A 25,363-nucleotide genomic window follows, 5' to 3' on the forward strand; every position below is an offset into this window, starting at 1 on the left:
ATGTAAGATCTCTTTCAAAGAAGGAAGGAAATTTTAATATCACTTCTATAGGAAAGAGAAACTTAACGGCATTTCCCATACAATTCAATTTATCACAAATGATTTTCCTTGGGATATGTGGACAAGTGAAATAAAGCAAGATAAGGGTTTGTTAGATTTATTAACGAAACAGTTGAAGGAAGCAGAAATTATATTCAGGCATGAACAAGGTGAATTGAACGATATTGAACATGAATGGAACGAGATGTCAGGTAGGACTTGGTGGAAATGTTTTGGGAAGTCAGTACATACCTGGTCTCAGTCATCAGTCCAGACAGCGGTTGGAAATGTTTTATTTAACCCCATTATAATCCATATTTTTATTATTTTTGATGTGCATTATTTATCAAGTTTTTGTGATCTGTAGAATTCAGAAGATATATAAGATTATAAAAATAGAAATGAAGAAGAAAGATACTATTAGAGAAATGTTAAGACGTAAGACTATTACTTTTTGACAGAAAGCTTTAGATTGGTTTGTCAAGTCAGATATTGGTCTAGAATCTTCAAATAGAATGCATGATAACAGAGAGTGATAGAAGAAGGGTCTTAATTCCGCGCCAAGGACTCAATGGATCCAGGAAGAGATTAATGCTTCTTTAATAACATGCACAAGTCTACGCGTTTCTGGAGACACAGCTCCCTTCATCAGGAAAGAAATACAGCATGATTTCATGGAGGAGCAGAGACATCAACCACAGGACTACCGCCCCGAGTCGTAATTTATCATAGTCCTAAGGTAGTTTTCCTATTAGGCAATGCCCTCATCCCTTAGAGTAAGTTTGAGTTTGGAGAACTTCTGGCCCAAGCATCTGACATGGTTAAATCAAAACTGGCTGACAGCTCTGTTGCTATTCTTTATCTGGTATTTAAGCGACGGTCTGAAATAGACATAGAGAATGTATATGCATTACATTAGGCCAAAGGTCAACTAGCCTCAAAGCGCTTCTATACATTCTTTAGGTCAAAGGTCAACTAGCCTAGTTTTGGAAAACAAGTTCTGCGCAGGACACTACGTTTGCAGATTTAGGACCACGTGACACAATGACTTAATGTATGGGCTAAAAATGAGAATGAGTTATATTGGGTTTTTGAAGACATGTTTAAGGAAAGGAGGGTGTGAGGAAAGGGTATATAAAGTGTACTCCAGTTAACAGAGGTAGAATGCCGACCATTCTCAACCAGATCGAAGACTGCCTGCCAAGACATCACAGCTATGTAAGATAATGGACTCTTTATCTATCTTTTTCTCTCTTAACTCAATTCTAATTAAGCCCAGCATTATTTTTCTGTAATGATTTTTAACCTTTATTGAATAAACCCACATATGGTTTGCACCTTTTATTTCTCTTCAATCATTATATAGTGGCTAAGCATAATATACCTCAATCCTATTTTTAATAGTTTTCTGGAATGGGTTTTTAAGGCTGATATAAGTTCTAAGTTTGTCACCCACTACCTGGATAATTTTCTGTTTGTGGGTCTGGCTGGCTCGGACATTTGCAACAAAGTTTTGATGAGGTTTAAGAAGTTAATGGGAGTTTTCTTTGTCCCATTATGGGTGGAAATAACTGTGGGTCCGCTTACGTGCCTTTCTTTTTGGGCATCGAAATCAACACTGTGGACATGTTTTTTCGGTTAGCTGCTGAAAAAAATCGATAAGCTGCTAGGATTGATTGATGGTTTCCTTTCCCTTAAAACACAGTTGCAATCCCTCCTGGGCTCATTGGCTTTTGCGTGCCGCATTATGCCAATGGGCAGGATTTTTTCTAGGCATCTGGCCATGGCCATGCGAGGTGTTCAGCTTGCACACCATAGGATCCGAATAGACCTTCCTTTGAGAGCAGACTTACAAGTGTGGAGGAGCTTTTTACTGCAATATAATGGTTGCACTTACTTCCAAAGCGAGGAACGTTCGTGTCAGGATATCTCTCTTTCCGCAGACGCGGCTGGGTCTGTTGGTTTTGGGGTTAACTTCCGTGATCAGTGGTGTGCAGAGCAGTGGCCAATAAGATGGATTGAATGTGGATGAACAAAAAATCTTACGCTTCTTGAGCTCTTTCCATTGGTGGTAGCGGTCGTTACTTGGGGAGAGGAATGGGTGAATTCCCGAGTTTGTTTCTGGTCCGACAATGAAAGTGTTGTCCACGCCGTGAATCATTTATCGTCCTCTTCGCCTTCTGTTGTGAAATTGATGCATTTCTTGGTGTTGAGATGCTTGTCTCTTAATATTTGGTTTCGCGCTCTGCACGTGCCAGGCATAAAAAATTCTATGGCTGACGTGCTCTCATGTTTTGATTTCCAGAAATTCCGGGAGCTTGCTCCAGCGCTCAATCAGCAAGGAACAACGTGCCCGGGCCTCCTCTGGGAGGTGCCAGAGGCCCCCTGATGCCCCTGGTTCATGCCTCTGTGGCTTCGTCAACTTGGACGGCGTATGGTAAGGCTTGGCAAGACTGGTGTGTTTGTGCGGGCAACCTCCCAGTGGCCACTTCTGGCTCGGCCAGGATGGAGGCGTTAGAGCTTTATTTATAACAGCTGCATGCCAGTGGTTCCTCAGCGGCTTTAGCTAAGAATAGGTTGTCAGGTTTGGCCTTTCATTTTAAGCTACGCAGATGGGAGGATGTTACAAAATGCTTTATTTTGCGACAGGCTTTAAAGGGTTGGGAAAGGTCAAGGGAGCAGAAGTCGCTTAGGCATCCAATTTCTTTTTCGCTTAGTCTTGTAGCGTCTTATAGTTAATACTACTATGGTTTGTAGTTCTCCTTTTGAAGCGACCTTGTTTGCTGCTGCGTTCGGGATCGCCTTTTTAAGGGTTTTACGGGTTAGCAAGCTGGCGGCCCCTTCGGTGCGGGTTCCGGGGGGATTGCAACATAATGATGTCGCTTTCTGCAATGGTGGTATACGTATTCGTATTCGGCGATCAAAGACGAACCAAACGGGTAGTGGGTTGTGGTTCCCCTTGTTTTCTATTACTGGTCCTATTTCTCCTATCAGATTAGTTTCGGAGTATTTGGCTATTCGCCCTGAAAGTCCTTAGTTTTTTGCGCATGCTGACGGGTCCCCGTTGACTAGATTCCAGTTTCTGGCGATTTTGCGACGGATTTTGATTTTCTTGGGTCTTCCCGCTGGAGAGTTTGGTACCCATTAGTTTAGAATTGGCACAGCAATGGAAGCTACGCGCATGGGTTTCTTGAATGAGGACATCATGAGGGTTGGCAGATGGCGTTTAGGGTGTTTCTTTCGTTATATCAGGCCTGAACTGCTTACGCTTTGATAACTGTTATTTGCATCTGATGTTAAGTATTTTCTCATTTCAGGTTGTTCCAGGCCAAGTGTTTGGGTCCTGGGACACTCTTATATTTATTGGGCTGGTCAGAGGGCCGAGTTGCGACCCGGCGGTAGATATCTCGGTTTCATTAATGCGGACGTGAATTGGAGAGGTATCCGGGGGCTTATGTGGTCGCAAGTGCTTCCGGGAGTAGTTAACATTCCAAGAACGTGCAGTTGCACCAGTCATTTTGGTTATACATGCGGGGGGCAACGACTTGTGCTCAATCCAATTGGAGGAGCTCCTTACGCTTTTGCGAGCCGATATTGACAAGTTCCCGGGGTTTTTTTTCACAGGTGGTTATTGTATGGTCGGAGATAGTACCCAGGATGGTGTGGCGCGGAGCACGGGATTGGGCAGGTATGGAAAGGACCCGCAGGACCATAAACCACCGTATATCACGGTTTGTGCACTTTAAGGGTGGGGTTATCGCGAGGCACCGCCAATTAGAGGAGAGTAATGCCAGGTTGATGCGTCCAGATGGGGTACATCTGAATAATATTGGGTTGGACATCTTTTTGTCTGGCCTGAAGGACGGAATTGCGGAGGCGTTGTTTGTTCCGGGTGGGGGGTCGTAGCTTCTCTGTGTCGGCGCTACTCTGTGGCGGAAGATCGGCTATGGGTAACATGTGTCGGGAGTCTGGCGGCATAACCCCAGCTCTTCCGGTGGTCAATTTTGTGAGCTGCGACCTTATCCTTCCAAATGGTTGTGTAAAAAGATGAGTGGTTGTAAGTTTTTATATACTCTCTAAATAAAGTTATTTGCATTGCTAAAGTTGGTCTTTTCTTTGCGTTGGGGGAAAGGTGCTTTTAGTTTAAAGTGTGGGCAGTCTGAGGGGGCTCGGCTGTATATGCCGGAGAGCCCCTGACTGGCCAGCCCGTTTGGGGCTTATTATGCCCTCTTTCTCCTGAGTTACCTTTTTGTCCATCCCTCGCCCTGGCTATTATCCCTCCAGCAGCCAAGGCTGACTTCTACGGTCCCCATCTCATTTAGCCGCTCCCATAGGACACAATGGAGGATACCAACTGATTAGTGCTGAGCGGACCCGGACTGCAAAAGTCCGGATCCGCGCGTTTTCAGCGCTATATCTGTGCCACACCCGGGCGCGGGATTTTGGGTGCACGATCCGGATTCGGCAATTAATAAAAATGAAGAAAATCAGAAATAAATTAGCGTTTCATACTTACCGAGACTCGGTGTCATGGCGGCACACTGCTTCCGGGTCGCGCTTTCACTTCCTGTACTGTCCATCGCATACACACAGCTTTCCGTGTTTTCCCTTCCCACCGGCCATCCTCTCATCTGTGATTAGTTCCTGGCTGACGCGCCCCCAGCCTGTGACGGCTCTGCCGTGCAGTCATCGCTTATCCGGGCTCAGTAATAGGCTGCACTCAGAGCGGGCAGCTGTGCTCTAGGGCTGCTCGCTCTGACATGTAGCAGAGCTGGATGTGTCTTCGCTGGATCTCGTGTGGATTACTCTGGAGCTGGAGGGGTGTGTTGAGGTAATAAAGTGGTGAAGGAGGAGGCTGCGTTTGTACTTTATTCCAAATAAAGGATTTCTTTGTGTCTTGTTTATTTACTGTAATTTACAGGTTTGATACGAGTGTCTCACAGACGTCCGTGTGATCACAAACCTAGGGTTTAGTAGCAGCCGTGCGCTGCTATTAACCCCTGCTATTACCTTGATTGCCACCGCACCAGGGCAATCAAGATGAGCCGATATCGCACCAGAATTGTCACATCTAATAGATGCGGCAATACCGGGCGGCTGCGGGCTAAGAATATACCAGCCCCCAGCCGGCGTTATCATGGCTGGGAATGAAAATTGGGGGGGACCGCAAAAACAGAAAAAAACGCATACGGTTTATCTTAGGCAGCAGTCACACTTGCAAGGGACTCCCACAAGTCTGACATCGCAGCACAGCCGCACACACTTCTGACAGGAGCGTGCATGTGTTTCTAGGTACATGCACACTCATGTTCAGACAGTGGCAGGCTGGCACGGGTGATGCCATGTCAGACTCGCACGAGTCTGACATATTATCACCCGCACACTTTTGAGGGCTCTTGTACACTTGCGTACCGCTTCCGATGCAACAGCATCGGAAGCGATATTCAAATGACCCTCTGCTGTGGGTGTCAGCCGAGAGTCATGTGACTGTGATGTGATCTTGCAATCGCATCACAGGAGCGGAGAAGAGGGGGAGCACTTTCTCCCCATCTCCTCCGCTGTCTGTCTCCGCGTGCACCGGTGAGATTTTACACTGGTGCAATCCCATCGCATGACACACGGCTCACGCTGGCAGTACAGCAAAGCTGAGTGTCACGCGAGTGTGCCTGCTACTGAGGTCAGTGAGAGCGGACCTCTGCTGCGGGGGGGAGGGCTGGCACTGAGAAGGTGAGGAGCTGGAGCTGCGGATGAGAGAATGTCACAGCCCAGCCTGTCACAGCCTCTGCTCAGTCAGTGTCTACACTTAGAGCTGGCAGCCGTGCTTTATGGCTGCTAGCTGTGACATGTAGCAGAGCCGGATGTGTCTCCGTGGAACGTGTGGATTACGCTGGAGCTGCAGGGTGTTGGGGTAATAAAATGGTGAACGAGCGCGTGTTTGTACTTTATTCTAAATAAAGGATTTTTCTCTGTGTGTGTTTATTTACATTCATTTACAGGTTTGTGATGCGGGTATCTCACAGACGCCCGTGCAATCACAAACCTATTACCCCGACTGGCACCGCATCACGCCTCCGGGAAGAGCCGGTAATGTACCGGGATTGCCACATCTAATAGATGCAGCAATATCGGGCGGCTGCGGGCTGAAATACCAGCCCCTAGCTGGCATTACCATGGCTGGGGATGAAAATTAGGGGGGACCACACGTAGGGTTTTTTAATAATTTATTTATTTAAATTAAAAAAAAAAAAAAGCCGGAGTCACACTTGCAACGGATTCACCTCTTTCCCCGCCCTCCGGCCGTCCTGCCACCTGTGATTGGTTGCAGTCAGCTGACACGCTGCCACTCAGGGTGGGGGCAACCAATGACACATGCCGGTCGGAGGGAAAAACAATAAATATTGAATTGTCGGCTCCGGAAGAGAAAAACGTGATCCGGAAGAAGTGTGCCGCCATGTCAGTGAGTACACCGCGCGCGCTCCTACACCCCATCCTCTCCACAAACGTTTTTAATCTCCGTATTCCGGTCCCATTGACTTATATGGGCATCGGATTCCGGAGCAGATCGGACTTATTTTTAAATCTGCCAGTGATCCGCCGGCCCCGTTTTTTTTGGGCGTTCGATCAGCTCTACTCCTGATGCCTGGGAAAACCTTGATACAGAGCTCGTAATCTCAGGACCTCCTGTGCAGAACACTACTGCATCTTAACTAACTGAAACTCAACTGACTCATCTGGCTTATCTGCCTTACCAACTCACTCTTTGCTATACCCATTGTGCCCTGTCTTCTAGGCTACTACTGTATCAATAGCTAGCCTGCTGAACTTGCACTAGCATTTCCTATAACACATTCTATCTACCACTGACTGACGTCCCCTCCTGCACACTTGTCCCTACATTGCACTATCCTTATCTAAAACATATGGGGCTTTCCAATTGATTATGGCTGGTTCTCTGAATGCTATATGTACTAGAATGCTATGTCTTCACTTAGATTGTTCCACCATAACATCGCTTACATGGTATTGGCTTAATGTGACTAGATTTAATCATTCATGACAATCTCTTTTACATTTATTCTTGTATAATATACACTTTATAGGGACAGATTTGGGGCCTTTGGTTTAACATGAATGTGTTTGTATTTTTATATGGGTTGTTTGTAAATTTGGGACTATTAATAAAATGTTATTATTGTTCAGAGTGAGTGCTACTCTTTATATGCTAAGCGTTGTTTTTTGTAGTTGCGGTTATATGGCTTAGCATTCCAGCACCCTCTAATATTATTTAGATTGCTATTTGGGGCTGTGTGTTCTCCTGTTTTGTTGTATCAAAAAGAAACTATGGAAACAAATAAGAATAGCAGTTAGACATTGTGGTGAGGGAAGGGGAAGGAATATTTAATGCAAATAGATAGGAATTTAGAATGAATATTACTTTGCCTTCTAACCATCCCTTTTAAAGGGGTTGTCCAGTTAGGAAATACTAATGATCATTCCAGAGCCGTATCTAGTGGGAGGTCTGATTTAATGTGACGCCCTGGCAAAACCAGGTAGTCACACAATAGGCCCCTGCATAACATCTTCCCTCACCTATATTACATACAGCCAACCTGAAACCCTAGTCACCCCCCCCCTCAGGGCAAGACAGGCACACCAGTGGGTGGGACCAGGCGTTAAGAAACACCCATCTAGGGGTCTAGACAGCCCGGGGCGGGAAAACAAACAGATTGAAGTTGTAGTTCAAGTTGAGAGGAGTGGAGGCTGGAGCTAAGTGTAGCTCCAGCGGAGGAGAAGTTCAATTTGGACAGTGCCAGGGTCGGAGCCCTGGTACCTTGGCTAAGTGGCAGACGGTGGTCTCCGTCAGCAGGAGACGGGAAGACGGCTTGGCAGATCCGAGGAGGACCGGAGCAGGGTTGGAGCCCGCCGGTACCGACACCGGAGACCCGACCGGAAACCGTGCACAGAGGGGGTACTCGAACCCTGAAGCCAGGACCGGAACCATCGGCCTAGCTAATCAACCGATTGAGGGCAGGATTATAGGTCCTGTCCCAACCAAAGTCCCAAAAGCCGACAACCACCCACAGAGAGGGATAGGGCAACTGCCAGGGCCCATAGATCCCACAGGTCAGCGTCAGCGGGCACGGCTGCTCAATCACACAGAAAGCCGGGAGCGGACTCCCGTGTTCCATACCGGGAAGTCTAAAAACACAACCACAACTAGTGCAGAGGAGAAGACGGCGACCATCAGCCCAGGTGGGGGACCAGAGTACAACCTGCCATGGCGGCTGGCCACCAGCACCTTGGTTTACCAAAAGACTCGTGTGATTCATTCAATTGTGAGTAACCAAACATCCCCTGGTCCATTGGGGCGCGCAAGCCCCTGCCACGGCCATACCCTGCACAGAGACACTGGGCCCCGGGGCAACCATCCCTACCCACGGAGGGGTTAACATCCGGCTGCCACTACATCTTCCCCGGGTATCCCACAACAGCAGCGGTGGTGTCCCACTTCACCACACACCGTGGGTGGCATCACAAACCGAATACGGCCGAGGCCGTACAACTACGTCCCCCTTTTCATTCGACGTGTCCGCATGACCTCCGGATCCGGAGGATCCCTTGAGCCACACAGCGGGTCCGGATCCGAGCAGCGCAGACTGCTGCTGGCACGGGGGCGGTAAACAGCGATCCAAGGTGTCTCCCCAGAGGCTACATTTTACTGACCCCCGGAAGAAGGATTACAACGCCGAAACCTATAGGTCGGGGCTCGGGACTCTCACTTCACACTCTGGGTATGTGAGCTTGGTAACATCAGCAGGTCTTTGTGTGGCTCTGACTACGCTTGCATTGTTAAGTAACCTTATTGGTCTATGTTTTTTCCTTAGTACAATCAATGCTTGGTAGACAGTGCACTTCCATTTTGTGACTGATTATCCCTGCTGATACCTTTTGGCTTTCTATTGCCACCAATCTATATGTAACATGCTTATACAGATCAGTGTGTTGTGAGGGCGCCATTTGGTCATACCTATCATCTGTCTCTACAGTTTTAATCATCATTTGTGTTTTATGTATTTTTCACTTTAATCAAATTTATATACCTTTTGCAATTAAGCTGTTGTACAGATTTTCCTTTTTTCTTCATCTTAATTCTGTATATGGCTTTATCCATATGTCAAGTATGGCACGAGAATTTTCGTGCTTGTTGGTATTGCTTGTTTTATTTTACTGCTCCTGTAGTGGGAGTAGGCCGGTCTCTGAGCCAACTGTCAAGCTGGCAGCCAACTCAGAGAAAGTACATTGCACCAGCTCCCACTGATCAAGTGTACTCGGAACTTTCAGACGCGAGTACAATTGAAACCCTGACTGCTGGCACTTCCGGGTCAGGGCAAAGTCGCAGCATGATCAGGTCAGCTGGTCATGTTGCTGATGTCACTCATCTGCAGACAGCGCTGGTAAGTGTTCCAGTGGAGCTGAAGACACCAAAGAGGAACACGCATGGGGAATGAAGGTAAGGGGGAATGTATATATGGATACATTATGGGGAGCAATGGTGAGAGGGAGAGTGTATATATTGACACAATATTGGGAGAGAGAGTGAGTGGGGAATGTTTATAAGGCCACAGTATGGGAAGAGAGGGCGAGGGGGTATGTATATGGACACAGTATGGGGAATGAGGGGGGATGAAAGCGGAGGTAGTGAGGAGACAGTATGGGATGAGAAAAATGAGAAGGGGTACAGACTGGGTAGTGGGGGGCGGTATGGAGAGAGTGCAGAATGGGGTGGCAGTGTGAGGCCACCACAAGAGGGGAGAATGTATATATGGACACAATATGGGGAGAGAAGTTGAGGTAGGAAGTATATATGGACACAGTATAGGGAGGGAGGGTGAGGGGCAATGCATATATGGACACAGTATGGTGAGAGAGGGGGAATGCATATATGGTCACAGTATGGGGAGAGAGGGTGAGGGGGAATATATAAGAGCACAGTATGGGGACAGAGGGTGGGGGAATGTATATATGGACATAGTATGGGAGAAAGGGTGATGGAGGAATGTATATATGGACACAGTATAGGGAGAGAGTGTGAGGGGGGATGTATATGGACACAGCATGTGGAACGAGGGGGGATGAGTGCAATATGAGTGAGGAGAGAGTATGAGGTGAGAAAACTGTGAGGGGGCACAGAATAGAGACTGGGTAGTGGGGGGTGGTATGGAGAGGGTGCAGCATGGGGGGACAGAGTGAGGCCACAGCAAGTAGTGGACAGTATACTGATGAGGGGGAGACTGATGATGGGGCAAAGTACAAAGACCGGGGGACACATTGTAGAGGACAGTGTGAAGAGGGTGCTCAGATTGGAAAGGAAAGGGCAGTGTGGAGGACATGCACCGTAAGAGGGACAGGGTGTGCATCATATTATGTGTAGAGGACACAGTGAGGTACCACTATTTATTCAGGGGCACAGCATAGGGCAGATATTGTTATATAGTAGTATTAGCATCATTCTGCTGTTTTTAAGGGTACTGTGCCAGGATATGCTGCAGAAGATCAGCGAAGATGTAAGTCTGCAGAGAGGAGCTCTGGATGTAAAAAGACATCATGGCATCTGAACAGGATGAAGAAAAGAAAGAGACGACTCAGATCAGACACAATATCATCTATAAGGTACCTGGATGTAAATGTTTATTTGCGATACTGACTAATTCTCATCAGTACTGTGGTTCCTGTATGGTCCACAGTCTAATGATGATGACAGATAACAATGGTAAGGAGATACTGGCAGTTAAGGATAAGGATGTACTGTAAGTTTTAGGTTCAAGCAATACAAATGTATATGGGTCTGACCTTACATTACAATTTATGTATTATGTTCTGATGGTGGTTCTCGTGATGTATTTCTGTACTGATGATTGTTTTAATACTGTGTTTCTGTTCTGATTGAGGTTACATGGATATGTTTCTGTACTGCTGTTGGTCCTGAAGATGAATTTCTTTACTGCTGGTGGTTTTGATGAATTTTTGTACTGCGTATGGTTGTGATGATGTGTTTCTGTACTGATGGGGGGTTCAATTATATTTAATGGTTCTAGTTATATATTTCTGCACTACTAATTCTGATCCTGTACACATGTAACAATTCATAACTTGTAAGATTACATTATACATGGCTATATTAAAGATATTCTCCTACTATTTTTAAGATTGATAAGTCCTTAGGATTGGTTGTCACTGGGTCCTTCTCCATTATCACACAATCAACAGAGCGAGTGATGAGTAAAAAATCCAAAGAACAATTATTCCAAGTAAAATCAGACGATTCATAAATAATCCACCACACAGAGGGTAAAATAGTCCAGGAATACTGAACTGGATACAGTCCAGTAAGCAAAAAATGCCCAGGTCTTTCTGGGGAGCCTCAGCTTTTTCCACAGAGGATAAATCTTCCTGCTTCTGTACCGCCCCGTGCTTGGCAGCCGAGCCGCTCGGATCCAAACCTTCAGTGGGTGGTTCGAGGGTCTCCAGACCCGGGGTCCTGCGGTCACTTCAATTAAAAGGGGGTTTGTGGTTTGGGGACGTAGATGTACGGCCAGAGCCATGTTAAGTTCATGACGCCACCCACGGGATGTGGTGAAGGTGGACACCACCGCTGCAGTTACGGGGCACCCGGGGGAGATGTTGCACAGCAAGTTGTTAACCCCTCCATGGGTAGGGATGGTGGCCCCGGGACCCGTTGGGAGTGTTTGGCGGTGCAGGGAGATGGGTGGCCGGAGGACACTGATGTACTCACTATTAATAAACACACGAGTCTCTGGTAAACAAAGGTGATGGTGGTCGGTGCCCGCAGCCGGCTGCAGTCTGGTCCCCCACCCGGTTGGTGGTCTCTGTCTTTCTCCTGCACCTGTTTGTGATGATGGACTACCTGGGCCTGCAACTTCAGGAGTCCGCTCCCAGCTTGTGGTTGCCTGAGGAGCCTTTTGCCCGCAGACGCTGGCCCGTAGGATTTCTGAGCCATGGCGGTGGCTTCTATCCCCCTCGTTGGGCTGTTGCCTTCAGTCGGGACTTTGGGTGAGACAGGACCTCTAGTCCTGGCCGCAATCAGTTAGTTAGCTAGCCCCCAGTTGCTTCTGGACCTAGCTTCAGGGTCTGAGTACCCCCCTTGTGCTTCGGTTTCCGAGTCGGTTCCCCGGGTCGGTACCGGCGGGCCACAATCCTGTCCCGGTCCACCTCGGTTCCACCGAGCCGTCTTCCTGGCTCCTGCAGACGGAGACCGCTGTCTGCCTCCTAGCTAGGCTCCTACCCTGGCACCGGTTCAGTTTTGGGTTCTTGACTATGCTGGAGCTGCACACAGCCCACACACCTCTCCACTTGGACTCTAGACTTGAACTACTGTACTTTCCCGCTTCAGGCCGTCTGAACTCCTCGGTGGGCGTCTTCCAACCACCTGGTTCCGCCCCCTGGTGTGTCCATCAAGCCCTGAGGGGGGTGACTAAGGTTTTGTATGTTTGGCTGTGTGTTACCTATGAGGGACAGGTGTAATGCAGGGCCTTATCTGTGACTACCTGGCCCGGCCAGGGCGTCACATTTCTCTCTTAAAGTTCTCAGCCAGACTGAATAATCTCCCAGGTAAGCAGAGAGTTTGGGTGGATCCCAGGCCCCCCTCCCCCAGACTTAAGCTGGTGTCACACATAACGACGACGACAACGACGTCGCTGCTACGTCACCATTTTCTGTGACGTTGCAGCGACGTCCCGTCGCTGTCGCTGTGTGTGACATCCAGCAACGACCTGGCCCCTGCTGTGAGGTCGCCGGTCGTTGCTGAATGTCCAGCTTCATTTTTTGGTCGTCACTCTCCCGCTGTGACACACACATCGCTGTGTGTGACAGCGAGAGAGCGACGAAATGAAGCGATCAGGAGCCGGCACTGGCAGCTGCGGTAAGCTGTAACCAGCGTAAACATCGGGTAACCAAGGGAAGACCTTTCCCTGGTTACCCGATGTTTACGCTGGTTACCAGCCTCCGCTCTTGCTGCCAGTGCCGGCTCCTGCACTGTGACATGTGGCTGCAGTATGCATCGGGTAATTAACCCGATGTATACTGTAGCAAGGAGAGCAAGGAGCCAGCGCTAAGCAGTGCGCGCGGCTCCTTGCTCTCTGCACTGTGACATGTAGCTGCAGCACACATCGGGTTAATTAACCCGATGTGTACTGTACCTAGGAGAGCAAGGAGCCAGCGCTAAGCGCGGCTCCCTGGTCTCTGCACATGTAGCACAGCGACGTTATGATCGCTGCTTCTGCTGTGTTTGACAGCTAAGCAGCGATCATAACAGCGACTTACAAGGTCGCTGTTACGTCACCGAAAATGGTGACGTAACAGCGACGTCGTTGTCGCTGTCGCTTAGTGTGACACCAGCTTTAGGGACGAATGGTCAGCAGGGGGTGATTAACCTGCAAACAGGACAATGTACACACTAAGAATACACACAATGGACAAAGCACCATACCTAAAATACGAAACTACACAAAATTATACACAATCCCCCATATTCCACCGTCACATTGGTCATCAATGTTTGATTGGCCGGGGTCCGGCAACCCCGCCAATTAATTATTCTAGTTGCCAGCAGCAGCAGTTGGTGGCCAAAAATGCTAATTTCCGGAGCTACTCTATCTTCTGATAGTGGCCGCAGCCTCATTGATTTGAATAGGAGAAGGATGTGCAGTACCCGCTCACAGTCACTATCAGAAGATGGAGGGACGGACCTCGAGTGACTGCAGACTTCCATCTCAAACCTGGACAATCACTTTAATTATAAAACTGTTGACAGTCTTTCTAATGATAACAAAGAATTCAGGAAGGGAGGGGGTCAGTCCCTCACTGGCTGCTTACACAGAGACAGAGCGGAGATCGAATTACGCAGCCTATGTCCCTGTAGTTTTTTTCACTGAAAGCAAAGGAAGCAGCATTAAGGGGGGTCAGTGTGTGTTAGCAATCCCCCACTGCCGTGGTCTTTGCATTGAAAGGGAGAAAGGAGGGGTCATATACCCATAGCTCTTTGGAGTGAGGAGAAAGGAGGGGTCAGTGGGCTAACATATACTACGTAACAGCAGCCTTTGTGTAGCAAAAGCAAGCAAAGGAGTTGTAATGATTTGAAAGAAAGACGAGTGCTATTTTGGTTTGGATTGGAACAAAAACTAACGGGTTCATGCGTTTTTCAGTATTTATAATTGAGTTTCTTTTTGAACAGAAGTATGAGAACTAGCGATTCCCCTGTGTTGCAGATGACACAGCCACTGTTTATTAAATATTAAATATTGAATAGATAATGAACGAGGCGGGAAGGGTTCAGTTAACTTAAAGTGGAATTAGCGTATTCCCCTGCGTTTTAGACGCCGGCCACTGTTTGCGTTTTGATACGCAAACGAGGCGGGAAAGGATTTCATTTTAGTTAATTTAAGGGTGCTGGAGTTAGCGGCTTCTCCTGCGTATTAGACGCGAGTCACTGTCTGCGCATTACAAACGCGGACGAGGCGAGAAAGAACTCCGTTGGAACCGGTCGGTCCAATTAGAGCACTGTATACTCTGTTCAAGAAGAGATTGTTTTTAGTAGGAGCTGAGAACGCTGTCGCCCTAGTTACAAAAAAAAAAAGAGCGGGAAAATATATAAAAGATTGTAAAAACTTGTGTAAAATCATTGGACTACCACTAGATGGCAGGCTGCAACTCATGTACTGAAGTTCAGATTAATCTCCAGTGAGAGTTTACTGGAGGACAAAGACCCTATTCACTGTGTGTTGCTGTTTGTAGAATCACTAAATGTTTTTCTCTAGCTGTGCCTCATTGTTTTCCTTTAGAAGTCATCATATCTGGTGCTAATCAAATCTCTCCTTTTATATGCTGGAATGCAAATTTACAGGCACTAAAAGTATCCCTGGTTTACTACGTAGTTCCAGCCACTCCCAGTACACCCAGGGAGTCACAACATGGATGCTACACCTGGAAGTCTGGAAGGTGCCTGGAACTTCCTGTGGCAGCCGTCTTCCTACACCCACTGATAGCAGTACACCTCATAAGCCACGCCCCTCGCAATGGCTCTTTGTTCAAAGCTCTCCACCCATCCCCGGTGGGAGGTGTTCTCTGGTATATATGACTAACACATTTGAATAAGTATAAATAGTATATTTGTTTACTCAGCTATCCAATACATGCAAGTCAAAGATAAGTAAGTGAAATTTTTACTGAATTGATAAATAGTCATAGATAAGAATGGAATGTGTCTTTCTCCAATAGTGACGTAAGTTTGGTTTAACCCTTAGAGTTCAGGATTTCCCATTTTTAGTTTACTGTTTATACCTGAATAGGGAATATTAAATTTCATGGGATGTGCGATTTAATTTCTGTGTTGTTTTGTTTTTTAATGGCGATTTATTTGAACAATATATTTTTATTTTGTGACTCTATCACCTTTTCTGTTTTTATGATTATTTCTAAACAATTTATATATTTTTGCAGGTTAGTCGCCCAGTCACAGCTGTCATTTAATCATGTCTCAGCCTACTATCAAAGGTTTTTCTTTTCTTTATGGAAACAGTGTTGTTTATCGTAAGGTTTTAAAATTCCCCAGCAATGTATATTGTTGTAAGATATACGTTATTTTCAGTGTTTGTTCATTTTAGGTTTTAGTATGTAGCTAATTTATTACTTGCTGTTTTATTTTTCTTATAGGGAATACCAGTATAAAAAACTCTGAATTTTGCCATATTGGTAAATAAACAATTAAACAAGGGGGGAATAAGGTATTAATTATATTCTCCAACAGTAGAGGGCGCAGCAGGCATATTATTTAGGTTTTGAAGCTGACCTTTTTCCCACAGGCTATGTTTATTAGATTACTATGAGGCATATCTGTTAACTGAAATAGGAAAGTCTTGTCTTATATATACAAAGAAAGGGTGTAGTCCAGCTCACTAATCCGCCCTGCTGGTTAAGTCCAAATCCTGCGCACGGAGAATGGTATGGCAACCAATCAATTGTAGAAAAAGAAGGAGAATTTCCAGCGCCAGGAAGGAGAATTAAAAAATTCTTTTTTTATTAATTAAGTATAATATTAAAAATCCAGCAGGCACAGCATGATGTCGGGTGACCAACAGAACAACGCGTTTCGACGCTCAGGTCTTAATCATGTTCTGTCGAAACGCGTTGTTCTGTTGGTCACCCGACATCATGCTGTGCCTGCTGGATTTTTAAAATTATACTTAATTAATAAAAATTTTTAATTTTCCTTCCTGGCGCTGGAAATTCTCCTTCTTTTTCTTGTCTTATATGTTTGTTTATTTGTTTGTTTATTTATTTAGTATTCTCAGTTATGTGAAGTATAGATGACCACTAACTGTATTGTGGCCAGAGTTAATGTTATAAGAATGATCTAATCTATATTTCTTTTAGTTTTTGTTTTTATAGATGGAACAAGATGTTGTTCGATTCTGCACTGGATATGCTGCTGTTTACACCACATGAGGTAGTCTAAATTCATACCACTCCCTCCCCTCCTATCGATACAGGCGGGAGTGACGTATTAAATGCCTCTTTAGATGGGTAGAACAGGAGTGGGTAAGAGTCTTTAGAGGTGTTTGTAGGTTGTAGATTTTTTTTCCTGTAGTCAAATGAATTAGGTATGCTGAAGAGAAAGTCTAGATCTGAGCTGATGGAATTGGATGGAGATCCCCGCACATGTGCAGCTGACCAAGAAGCAGTGAACGGGCCTAGAGTTGAGAGTCTTTCACCATGCATACCGACCATGCCTCGGTGACACTGGTCACGTCAGTGACTTCTGTCACTCCTTGTGTTCTTAAATCCCTACATTTACAAGCAAATCAACAAGGAATGGAGTGTGACATGCAGGGAGCCAGCTAAGGAAGGTCTGTGGACAAAGGGTGGTAAGCTTTCTCTGCTATGAGAGCTGTTCTTAATGACGGCCCAGGTAACATCTGTGAAAGACAATTGTCAGTGTGTGCTTTGGTGACACCAGGGTTCAGTACCCAGGTGGGTAGACTCACCCAGTCTTGTAAGACATGTGCCTAGAACAAAGTGAGGAGGAGAATTGTAAAGAGTCCGCAGAAACACCCTGCACCTGCTCTACCCATTTTTTAGAGACTGCAGACTGATTATAGATGTATATCATGAGCACGTTGTATGCAAGTCTGTGCGTGTTGTGTAAATTTCTCTCCAGGTTTGGTCAGAGGCATTCCAGTGCAGAAAACGATATTATTGTTGAGAAGCACATGAAGTTGTTTGTAAACACTTTTTTTTTTTTTACATAACAGTGTATATTTTATAGAAAAGTGGAAACTGGCAAATCGTGTACAACATGTATGTTTTGTTTTGTTTTCTTTTTGCAATAAGCAGGTCTTTATGTAAGATGTTTTTTGGTTTAGCACAGACATGTATATTTTTATATAATTGACTGAATAGTGTGATAATCAGGTGTATTCTCCAATTCCAGATCTTAAATCAGAGCTATTAGCATATGGTCTCCAGTCAGGAGACTGATTGATCCTAAAGGACAAGCGAGAAAGAGCCATGAGTCAACACTAGAGGAGCCGATCCAACTGCAGAAACATCTATGGATCCACACCTCGCATTGCAGATGGGTTGATCAACCAGAGCTGCACTGCTGATACTTATCCTTTTCAGAAAACCCTGTACAGTCTTAGACCAGCATTGCCAGAACAGTTAGAAGAGAGGACTTAGAGAACCTTGAGACATGGGAAAGTCCAACTACAAAGGGTGAGGACTCGCTTAGGAGTCCTTGGTCTCAAACCGGTGAAGAAAACCCCTTTCCCCTTTCTGCCCATGTTTCAACGTTCAGTTAGGCAGGTTTTTCAACAGATCTTTCTACCTCTCTTCCTAAGGGAACACAGTACCCTTAGAATTCAGAAATGGCAGAAGTAAGTCTTTAGGGGGGACTGTTGAGGATAAAGAATGGAGTATCCAAAAATACTTAATTCAGCCATTTTATAGACTCAGTTATATAGTTCAGTAGATGTGAACTAACACACATACTTGTGAATGCTTTTGTTTCTTGCTAACATGTATATTGCATGTTCAGTGTATTTTCCTTAGACACAGTATATATATATATGTATGTGTGTGTACGTGTGTGTGTGTGTGTGTGTGTAAATATATATATATATATATATGCGCACATGTATTCTCAAAGATGGCTGCCGTATCCTGTTTGCACCCGAGACAGATGGACAAAAGAAATTCCTGGAGCCTGGACTGACCAATCCAAGGAGGATGTGCAGATCTCTCTACGTCATGAAGCCCTGACCTACGATACTTGATTGGACTAAAACTTTTGTTTACACCCCCTTACTGCTCCGGTCTAGAGTTTTTTCAAATAATAAAGATCACTTGGTCAGAGCCAGTCATGGAGATAGATGTAACTGACTTGCTGTCCAGTAATTTAGTCTCGAAGTGCACTCATGACATTTTAATTTGAAACAGCAGCCAGATCCCGAGAGACCTTTTGAGTCTCACCATCACCATCGTCATTTTTTAACCTTTACAAAACTAAGCAGTGTAGCATCCCCAGCTCAAACAGCATGTAATTTATTCCCTGTCAGAATACAGCTGTCATCACATGGCCACTCCACTTATATGCAATTTTCATACTTACAGTCAGGTGACAACTGGCTTTTCTTCCTGCTTCTCTGTTTTTCACTGAACATTGAGAGAATTAGGAAGAGTTGCTTGGCGGCATGTGACTGTAAATGTGCAAATTGCATATGTATGAGTGGTCACATAACTACCCAAACTGCTTAGAGGGGGGAGTCGCTCAACAGAATGCTTGCCCCTGGAAAGTCTATATACACCTCCAGACTAGTGATGAGCGAGCGTGCTCGACACTGTTTGTTACTTGTAGAGATGAGCCAACCTCTAGAGGCTCGAGTTCGGTTTGGTTCGTCAAACGAAGCCAGCGTTTGAGTTCGGTTCGATGAACCTCTCGAACCACATAGAAAACAAAGGGAGGCAAACACAAACACATAAAAAACACATAGAAAACACCTTCAAAGGTGTCCAAAAGGTGACAAACAACTCACAAGACAACACAAACACATGGGAAAGTGACAAGAACAAATACTCATGCGAAAACAAAACAGCTGGACAAGGAAAAAGAGGAGGAGACACAGATATATGAGTATATGCAAGTTAACTTCGATGCCATTACTGTGCAACTTGAGCCTTGCCCATTCTAGGCTTCCAATCTGGATAAATTGCCTGAGCTGGCCACTTACGCCTTGGGGATCTTGTCGTGTCCCGCAGCCAGCATTCTCTCGGAACATGTCTGCAGGGCTGCTGGGTGTGTGCTGACAGATAAGTGCACGCTTCTATCCACTGACAATGCGGACAGACTAACGTTCATCAAGATGAGGAACTCATGGATCACAGAGGACTTTTCTACCCCTGTGTCATCCAGGGGAGGTGAAAGACTGTTTTTTTTTTTGAGAGTGCTTCATGCAAAGCATCTTTGTAAGATTTAAGTGAGGGACAACTGATGCCAGTCAAGTGGTGTGTGTGTGGCCCAATTTTTGGAAACAAGGGAGACTGTGGTTGGAGTCTCCTCGCTTTTGAAAAAAGAACCAAGATGAACAAGTCATGGATCACAGAGGACTTTTCTTCCCCTGCGTCATCCAGGGGAGGCGAAAGGCAGGTGTATTTTTGAGAGTGCTTCATGCAAAGCATCTTTGTAAGATTGCAACTGGGAGACAACTGATGCCAGTCAATTGGTGTGTGTGTGTGTGTGTGTGGACCAATTTTGGAAACAAGGGAGACTGTGGTTGGAGTCCCCTTGCTGTGTTTTACATGCTTTTAGAAGGGCATGACATGGCTTTGAGGTTGACATTCAGCATCTGCAAACTGTTGGCTACTGAAATGCTGCCTTTCGCAGTGCCACAAGAGCCGATGCCCAGTCGCCACTCCTTCTCCAACAAAGGCATGCCTGCGCTACACCAGCATGTCGCACAAAACATCACCGCTTCTTTGAGAAACTCTGTGTGGGACAGGGTGCATTTCACCACAGATACTTGGCCCAGTAAGCATGGACAGGGGCGTTACATGTCGCTGGCTGGGCAATGGGTTACTATGGGGAGAGATGGAGAAGGGTCTGCTGTTCAAGTCTTGCTGTCCCCACGAGTTGTGTGTTAATCCTTCCTCTGTATGTAGAAGTTACTACACTGCTTCTGCCTCCTCAACCTCATCTGGGTCCTCCACCTCCGCCCAAACCCTGTGTAATCAGGCCACCCGCATTGTAACTGCGCACAAGGAATCCCACATACCTCCTTACTAGGGTGGCAGCAGAGCTCAACGGCATCAGGCGGTCGACTCTTTACTTTGAAATGTCTGTGAAATGTGAGTCACACACAGTCGCTGAGGAGTTGTGGACGGTAAGCTCTGGAGAGTGAGACCGAGTTTCATCAATGGTTGTCTCCACTCAAACAGCAGCCATGTAAGGCCGGGTGCGACAATGATGCAAACCTGGGTGCGGCCCTTCGCTGTGACAATGTGACACACGTGCCTTGTATGGCTCACGTGTTGAACCTGGTTCTCCAGCAATTTTGAAACCACCATCCCGGCCTACATGGCCTTCTACAGCGGGCATGCTCGCTATGTGCTCACTTCCACCGTTTACACCCAGCAGCTCAACAACTTGCATCGCTCCTGCAGTCTTTCAGTCTGGCGTTTCACCGCCTGAAATGCGATGTGCCGACACGCAGGAATTTGAATTTGCACATATTGCAGCGTCTGTGGCAGCACCGCCGAGCCCTGCTGCAATACGTTATGACGTATAACCTGGGCCAACTAGATCCAGAGGTGGTGCAGATCACGCTGCTGGAGTGGTGTCAGATCAAGGACCTATGCACCCTTCTTCGCAGTTTACAAATGTCGACGAAGATGTTTAGCACTGGCGATGCCATTATCAGCATGACAATTCCGGTCATCTACATGCTGGCGCACACTCTAAACATTATTCGGAGTCAGGTGGTGGGACAAGAGGAAGAGGAGGAAGTACAGGAGGAGTCATATGCAGAAGGGATAACAAGATCTACAAGGACAAGACGGTCGGCAGCACAAAAGCGGCAGGCATGGGACGGTGGGGGAGAGGGATTAACAAGGGCGCATAGTATCAGCAAAACTGTTGAGGAAAGTGCAGAAGCCCATGAAGAAATGGAGGATGAACTGGCGATGGGCATGGAAGTCTGAGCAGATTAGGGAAAGCTTGCTCACATTTCTGTTGTGCGAGGTTGGGGGCAGAGTGCAGAGGAAGGATGCATGATTCTCACCTCTCCGCCACCAACACAGAAAGGACTTGGTCCTCCTGGATGCGCAAGACACATGAGCGACTTCTTGCTGCACTACCTCCAACATGACCCTCGGATTGTCCGAATTCAAAGTAATGCTGACTAGTGGGTTGCCACACTGTTAGATCCCCGGTACAAGACAAAATTTGGCGAAATAAGTCCTGCCATAGAAAGGGACGCACATATGCAGGAGTATCAGCAGAAGGTGGTACGCAATCTTCAATCTGCTTTTCCAATTAAGTACTAGTGCTGCACAGAGTGAATCTCAACGCTTTATCATGGCTAGGAGGAAACGGTCTTTTACTTGTCCACATCTGAGGGACCGAGGGCTGGCTGCTGTGCTGAGACGGCATTGAGTAGGATGTCCCTGCAGAATTGCAAATTTGGTCATATACAAAATGAGTTGAAAAAGGACAGATGCTGGTGGAAAAGGGAACAGGTGTGTTGGAAAAAGGAAAAAAGTTTGTGTCTGTGGGTTTGGTGGTTAAGCAACAGTAACATTTGCTGAAGAAACACCATCTGTTACAGGGGGACTGGAAGATTTGGATAAGGTGGTATATACTATGTTAGCACTATATAAAAAAATAAAGAAGAAAAGAAAGAGAAAGGTATATATCCCAATCGCCAGTCGGTGTCCACCATGCTCCCAGATGGAAAAGGAGATGTTGGCAACTCAAAGGTTAGGCGGAGGATACAGAGCTGGGTGGCTCTGAAACTAATAGTAGCCTGAACCGAGTTAGACGACACTCAGATCTGGAGACTCGGATCCCTGTTAGCGTCACAGGGTCCACACACACCCAGCCCAGAAACTCCCTGTTAACAACACAGGGGCCATTGGGTACGCTGTCCGTGTGCGTAGGGGCCACACCCGTGCACAGCAGGCGCATCAGCAGCAGCAGCGCAGTTAATGCCACTGGGCTGCACTAGCAGGACTGGTAGGACAGGAGCTGGTCTTAACCGTTCTGCGTTACCAACTGTGGTGGAGGCCTGCACCGACGCCCTATCCCTGCCTACCTCTGGCCTAAAGCCGCAATGGGTTCAACACATGGAGGTGTGCTCTTTCTGAGCATAATAGAAGACTGCGCACCTACTTGTTGGCTCCAGCCCCTTTAATAACCTGGGTCCGCCATAACCCAGGGTGGACCACAATGCACCTCCTCGAGACAAAAGCAGAGTGACACATCATCAGTGGCATAACCAGCGGCCTATTCGGAACCGCAACTTCAATGATGACCTCATGGCAGCCACGACCCAAACACCTCACCAGTCATCGTCTGACCAACAATAATGAGGTGACAAGTCATAGGGCCGGGCCTCTGCAAGCCAGTCCGGAGTGGCCTGGCCACATCATCAGGACACCTGATGCCCTGTGGTCTATATGGGCCTGCCATGTCAGGGGCAGGGCCAAAGAGTTAATTACCGGACCTAACCTCTGATGCACTAAGTGCCTGAGCATGCACAGTAGCATGAACAACAGTCTCAGAAAAAAGACTATCAGCTTCAGCATGCTGTCTAGGCACAACACAGGACTTAGACATGGCACGGAGTCCAAGTACCTGTGCAAAGAGGCTTTTCGCACTAAGTGTGGGAGCATGCGCTGTAGCCCGAACTGAGGACTTAGCCTCAGGAATGGCACAGTCAGGCTGAGCATACTCACTAAGCGAAACACTGGACTTAGGCTGCGGCTGGGGTAAATTGGCACACGCATGCGCACTAGCCGCCTCTTCACACTTAGACGTGGAGGAGAAAGCAGCCAGCTGGGCAACCCGAGGCACAGCCAAAAATGGCAGCTGACGCCTGGGCGCAACTGGAACCGCAGCAGGCTGCTTGCATTTACGGCGGCACCGATTCGTAACAACAAATAACAGCCAAAATAACAGGTGTACTTTTTCCCGTGGATAATATGATATGATCCCTTTTTTCACGGACACGACCATCGCTAACAAATGTAGATGAGGCACCAAAACAGCATCTGCTTCAATGGATCACAAGTGCTCCATAAAGTGGCCTCTCCTCCACCTCAAGTTCAATATCCCAAATACTACATTCCTCTGTGGTGTCAACCCAATCGCACTTGCTTCCTAACAGCTCTCAAGTTTCCACCAGCCCTGCTGAGTATGGGGTAACAGAGATGGTTGAGTCTGCAGAGCTGTTCAGTAACACTATAGCCTGGGAATCAGAGGTCTGCTCCAAATCTGCAGTGAGTACAGACAAGGAAGTTATTATTATTATTATTTATTTATAGAGCACCATTGATTCCATGGTGCTGTACATGAAAAGGGGGTTACATACAGAATACATATACAAGTAACAATAGACAGACTGGTACAGAGGGAAGAGAGCCCTGCCCTTGCGGGATTACATTCTAAAGGATTTTGGGGAGATGACAGTAGGTGGGGTGTAGGTTGGACGGCAGCTACGCATGGTGATGGGGTCATTGAAGGGTATAGTAATTTCTGAACAGATGAGTTTTCAGGTTCCGTTTGAAGCTTGCGGGTGTAGCAGATAATCTGACGTGTTGAGGCAGCGAGTTCCAGGAGACAGGGGAAATGATCTGCACAGATGCCCAGAAGCTTTGTGAGTCGGATCCAGGCCCCGATGAAGAAGGTGCTGAGAATAATGTACACCCTCATTCTCAAACAGTAAATCCTCCTGGTGGAGACAATGGGGAACATGATGAGGAGACTCAGATACCTGATTGGAACGACAACTTTACTATTCGGTCAGGGCAGGAAGAGGTTGTCTCGGAGGACTCAGGACGAGGGGAATGAAAACACACATTGTGATGATGAGGTTGGAGACCCCATTACTGTCAAACCAAAGTCACCCAGTCGATGAGGTCAGCAGAGGAGGTGGAGGAGGATGCTACTGATGACGAGGTTACATTGCGTCTTCCTGGACAGAGACAAAGTACTGAAATCACGTCAACAACTGAATCCTCGGCCACAACTCTGCCTCTGAGCAGAAGTCGTGTTGGCTCTGCAGGTCGCATGGGCTCTAAGCCTTGCCTAGCCTGGGGCTTTTTTGACATCGCAAAGGATCACCCAAGTCATGTAATCTGTAAGATTTGTCAACAATCTCTAAGTAGAAGGCAAAAACTCACAACTTTGAGTACTTCGTCCATGAAGTGTCACATGGATATGAATTGATAGCGTGAGGGTGTATTGCTCAGCTTTATCCAATATCAATGCAACATGCTTATTTGCCGTTCAGTGCATGCATTGTAGCAGAGTACACACAAGGGGCTGCTGTTTTTTTGGATCTGCCTTTGTCTGTTTGGTCACTATAGCAATGGCAAAACGGTCTTCGGCTGTGGACTTGGAGATGCTGTCTATAAGGCCCATTTCACACGTCAGTGATTCTGGTACGTTTGTGCTTTTTTTTAAACGTACCAGAATCACTGACATACGCAGACCCATTATAATGAATGGGTCTGCTCACACGTCAGTGATTTGTCACTGCACGTGTCTCCGTGCAGCGTACCCGCGTGTGCGTGATTGCTGCACGGAGACATGTCCATTTTTTTCTGGCATCACTGATGTTCCACGGACCACGCAGTGGTGTGGTCCGTGAAACACGTGCCAGAAAAAAACGTGCTTTTAAAATAAAAAACATTTTAACTCACCCGGCGTCCAGCGATGTCCTCTGCAGCCCGTTCTCCCTGCTCCTTCTGTGCCGGCTGATTACTGTCGCGCATATTCATTATGCGCGACACAGCCGACCCGGAAGCAGCTCCTGCAGGGGTCAGCGCCGGCCGGATGCTGCGTCGCGGGAGCGATCAGCACCATGGAGAGCGGGAGCGGGCGCAGGTGAGTTGATTTCTAAGTGCAATCATGGGCCACGGAGAACGGAGCCCGGATTGCACTTAGACAACCCACGTGTGCCGTGATTTTCGGCACACGCAGGGACATGTGCGTGTTTTACACGCCAGTGAAAAACGTCTGTGTTTTTCACTG

This window comes from Anomaloglossus baeobatrachus, chromosome 10, assembly GCF_048569485.1.
Source record: "Anomaloglossus baeobatrachus isolate aAnoBae1 chromosome 10, aAnoBae1.hap1, whole genome shotgun sequence".
NCBI classification, from domain to species: Eukaryota; Metazoa; Chordata; class Amphibia; order Anura; family Aromobatidae; genus Anomaloglossus; species Anomaloglossus baeobatrachus.